At 39.2% G+C, this 5,000-nt stretch overlaps 1 long non-coding RNA gene across 1 annotated transcript in view; it reads right to left on the reverse strand.

Annotated features, from left to right (window-relative positions):
* LOC137973896 (uncharacterized) overlaps nt 1-5,000 on the reverse strand; it is a 27,454-nt gene that overhangs the window by 1,527 nt on the left and 20,927 nt on the right. The gene's annotated exons all lie outside the window — the stretch shown is intronic.

A 5,000-nucleotide genomic window follows, 5' to 3' on the forward strand; every position in this document is an offset into this window, starting at 1 on the left:
AGAGCAGAACGAAGTTTCCGGGACGGTCGATCGAGAATAAAATATTTACGACATGAAAACAACATTAATTTTGAACCTTGAATATAGAATATAAAAAGTTACGATCAGCGACAAACATTTTGGGAGATTTTTGCTACGTTCAAATAAATCGCAAAATCGAAAGTGACATGCCGGAATTCAGCGGGGGCCGTGATTAAGTTAACGCGGCATGTTTACTCGCCAAACAGTGAAGTATCTGTGTCAAATGATGGCAAGATACGATCATGACTAAAACACCACACGAGTACATACGGGTAACATACGAGTAACATACGAGTAACATACGGAACATACGGACACATACGAGTAACACACGACTAACATACGAGTAACATACGGATACATACGACTAACATACGGATACATACGAGTAAAAAAATACGAAAATATACGAGTAAAATTCATACCAGTAAATTTTTATGCAAAGTATCGACAACTTAAGTAAAATATTACGCGTTACTTCCCCGACTAAAGGAAAGTTTGCGTTACAAGAGCAAAGATATTTGATATTAATATCAAATATCTGGGGTCATGCCTGGTAATCTGATGTGCGCAAAAAAATAGCCTGTCGCGCAGTGGATGGTCTTCACGCGTTCGATCTTTACCGTGCACTGAACAGATTGAAGAGCGTAATACTGATTTACAGATGACACATTTGAGAAAGGAACCGTGATGTAGATGTAACTAACAGTGGTAAGTGAAGTGTTTTTGCTACCGCAGATGATACCAAAAATCTGCTTTAGTTTTGTAACATGAAAGATAAAAGCACATGTTTTGCAAACCAAACGAACCATCGATTGCATTATGATTTAAGCCAACTGAACAGTCACAGAATGACACAATCAGTAGATATTTAGTCTTATATGTCTGTTTATATTTGTCTTTTAAAAGTGTGTTGTTAGAATATCAGGAAAAAATTATTCTTCGGACGTAAGGTTAGGGGCACTCAACGAGAATATAGTTCAAAACCACTTAAACATAGCATTGTTAAACGGATTTTGGTATTTAACGGTAGATATAGGCATTACATGCATTACAGGCCAAAGCAGTGCAAATGAAGCGGTTAAATTTTAACTGTTGATGTTACAAGTTGCTTTCGTGGTTGATTATGACTGCCAGGCCAGGCTTCTGCCATGCCGCCCAGAAAGGCGAAGCCCTTAGGCTTCTTAGAACCAACTCTTCAAAGGCAACATTTGAAGTCGGCACTTCAAAAAAACCGCAAAAAGTGCAAAACGGATTAATGCCTTTTGTCACACAATACAATCCATCAGTGCCTAACCTTAAAATTATTTTAATGAGCAAGTCAGGGGCGGATTTAGGGATGGGGGGGGGGGGCCGCGGCCCCCCCTTTAAGTTCGTCGGAGATTTTTTTTTTGTCAAAAGATACAATAATTTTATCATTTTGTAAGCAGTCTGTTGGAGCTTTTGATTTTTTTAGCTAAAGCGTGATTTTTCGCTAATAGTATGACCAAAGTTGTGCGAATAAACTTTCAACTTACAGTCGCTAATATTATCCTTTCGAAATGAGGAAGAAGACTGGATGCGAAATACTTGTCTACAGTCAACCTATCTTACAGAGACTGTAACAACGTAAAATCTTAATGTCTATATATATAATTATATATATTTTGTGTCTTTGAAGCGAAGAGTCAAAAACCATGCGTCATTATAACCAATTATAACTTATAATTTTATTCAATATGGAATCCTGATACATTACGTTCCAGATTGCACCAGAGTGCATGTAAGAGTACCCAAATTTTCAAAATTTTCTGGAGGGGCATGCCCCCAGACCCCCCTACAAAGTAGCGCGCTAACGCGCGCTGATTAGTATTCTTGTTCGGCCCCCACTTTCAAAAAATGCTGGATCCGCCCCCGCAAGTGGCATTTAACCGAAAACCAACCAATGCTGAGAGAAATATACAGAGAACCACCTCTCATCTCCTACAGGAGAGGAAAATCTCGAAAAGACATACTTGTTAGAGCTAAACTCTAAAGGTCAAAGACCTATTACATCACGAAACAGCGGGAGTCGTGTTTAGCCTGTCAACCACGTTTCAATATTTCTTGAATTGTTAAGAGCTTTTGACGGCTTTAATAGCTTTGTAATTCCTGATATCTCGATGCTTAAAATACATACCCCTTGGACCTCTGATATGAAGTGTGTGTGAGTGAGTGTGTGGATGCCACCCCCCTCAGATTTTGCAAATTTTGGAAAGGAGATTTACTCTGTTGCTGAAACTTTAAGCAGCTGTTCGTTTATTGCTTGCGGATTTTTTAATGTGTCAACTGTTCCCAAAATTTGACATTTTAAACATAATTCGTCTAGTTTCTCAACACAAAGTTTCAAAATCGATACATTTTTACATGTACATGGTTACATTTAAGCTTTCTGGCTTGATTTCGCACTGCTTTTTTTGCCATTAAAAAAGGCAACTACAGAGATGCCAACCTATGGAGATCTAAAATCTGGAGATTTTTTCCATCCGGTCTCTCCACCCCTCCCCCCTCGATCAACCTACCCACTCCCCCTCCCCTCCTCTCCCCCCCGCCCTAAACGCACCCACCCATCGCCCAGCAGCTCCTTCAGAATACAAGAATATTCTGCCACCATTGTGAATTTGCGGGAAAACAGGGTACTTATGTCAAGAATTTTTATTGGTGAATCGGAGATCCAATCAAACAATCGGTTATATGGCTATGATAGCTAAAGGAAATCATTTCGTTTAGTTCTATTAACGTGTGTTTGAAACTCAGAGATGAAGAAATGCATTAAGAAACAATGAAACGAGTTTGAAAAAAATCGATCTTTTTTAAACTTGGGGATGCAATTTGAGTCTAGAATGGAGAAACGTCTGTGAAAGGTTCAGAGTCGTTTTTATCCGGGAGATTTAATGACCCGTACGGGAGACCGGGAGATTCGTTCCGTATCCGGGAGAGTTGGCATGTATGCAACTAAGGTGAAATAGTGAAATCAAGACGGCGGTTCTGATGACGTCATACGACGTCAGCGACGTCAGCAAAATATATTGTTTTACTGTGACTAAATTTAACGAAAGCTGGGGGGGGGGGGTCGACCAACATTCCCCCCCCCCCCTCAAACTGAACCGGGAACGTGTTTGCTGACGTGCAAAAATGCTTGCAAGGCTTATAATTAGAGCTTAGTTTATGAGAAAAACACTCGTATTACTCGTATGTATTGGTATGCATCCGTATATTAGTCGTATGTATCCGTGTGTTAGTCGTATGTATCCGTATGTTACTCGTATGTTAGTCGTATGTAGTCGTATGTTAGTCGTATGTATTCGTATGTATCCGTATGTTCCGTATGTTACTCGTATGTTACCCGTATGTACTCGTGTGGTGTTTTAGTCATGATCGCAAGATACCGGGTTTTTGAAAGTTTCTTTTTCTGTCAAGTGTTATAAAGTTTGACCATGAAATGAGCGAAGTCAAAACAAAGATCACAATCGCCCAACTCTTGTTTATGCAAAGTCAAAATTTACTCTCCAAGACGCGTACGACGTTATTTATCACCAGGTAATTCCATTTTGGAAATAGCAGCTACTTTATTATTCATCTGCGTCACAATTTTTCACTGATTTTGGGGCTCATTTTGTTGAAACTCAAGCACGCTTCCAACAGGCCTGTGAACCTTCCTGCTTACAGAGCAATACTAAAAAACTTCTCGCATATCACATTTCAACCTTAAGCTCGAAAATTCAATACACAACATGATATTATAATTCACAAAGGCAGAAAATACCACAGAATCCTTTTCCAGCGAAAATTTTATTGAAACAAACAACATATTTGCTCTTAGAGGCGAAAACCTCTTCCTATTTCATTGCGTGCGTGAAGACAAGAAACTCAATCGTGTCAAATTACCATGTACTGCAGGTAAATACAGCTCACTTTGACTTCGTCTCGACGGGCGATAGATTGTTGTCGAAGTCCATTACTCGTCGCTTTTGAGATTCCTGCCTAGTTTATCCAACTGACTTTCCATTATTGAGCTCCATAAGGGTATATTTTGTTTAAGGATCCACTAAAACGCCATTCGCGTCACATGACTTTCGAAGCCATTGCAGGCTAAGTTAATGATTCTACTGTGTCCACCCAGAGTTAGTAGAGTTAGTACTAACTCTGGTCCACCAGAGAAATCTACGCAGTTCCACTACCCTCTTGATCCGAAGAAAATACGCGCAGAAGGCTCTATGCACAAAGACACCACTTACCAGGGTAGTGACAGGCAAGACTTTTACCGACACGGAAAAAAATACTAAAAAAAAAAAAACTATTTTCCGACTGCATGGGTTTGCCATAGGTCAACCCAGTAAAAAAATTGATTTCGTTAGTAGCTAAAGCTGCTTCTCCAGAACAGACACTAACATAAAAGAATACACCAAATACTACGTTTGCTTGATAAAAATGTCTCTTTTATTTTACCGCGGCTAAAAATATACACGCTATTAAAGCGCTGTGCAGTGGTAAAAAATATCTTAACGACATCAACGATTTACATGAAGTTAAAAATATAAATATCGTAAGTCAAAACGGTCAACTCGCTGTTCAAGATTGCGACTTTAGGAATCACGTTGTTAAACATTCGAAAGAAAAACGAAAATCAAAGAACAAAATAAAATACCTGCACATGTCAATACAGTTTGATTTGATGATTTGAGGTCGATACGTGACATGAGAACTTAAATAACAACACACCGGTTGAGCACTGAACATGTTTGTTTCCCATGGATAAACGTTTCGCTTGTTTTCTTGCACGGCAAAATCTTCTTTCCTTTAAAATTGTCGCAAACTATTAGCATTCTTCGCTGATCTGGTTCTTCACACGGGTGAAAACTTGAATAACGCGAGGTTATTTTCTACGTGGCGTCCGATCGGTTTGACCACAACTTTTTGCCTTTCACGTCGAATTCCATGTGTGTAGTTCATAAAATACT

The sequence above is a fragment of the Montipora foliosa genome, chromosome 10, assembly GCF_036669935.1.
Source record: "Montipora foliosa isolate CH-2021 chromosome 10, ASM3666993v2, whole genome shotgun sequence".
Lineage (NCBI taxonomy): Eukaryota > Metazoa > Cnidaria > Anthozoa > Scleractinia > Acroporidae > Montipora > Montipora foliosa.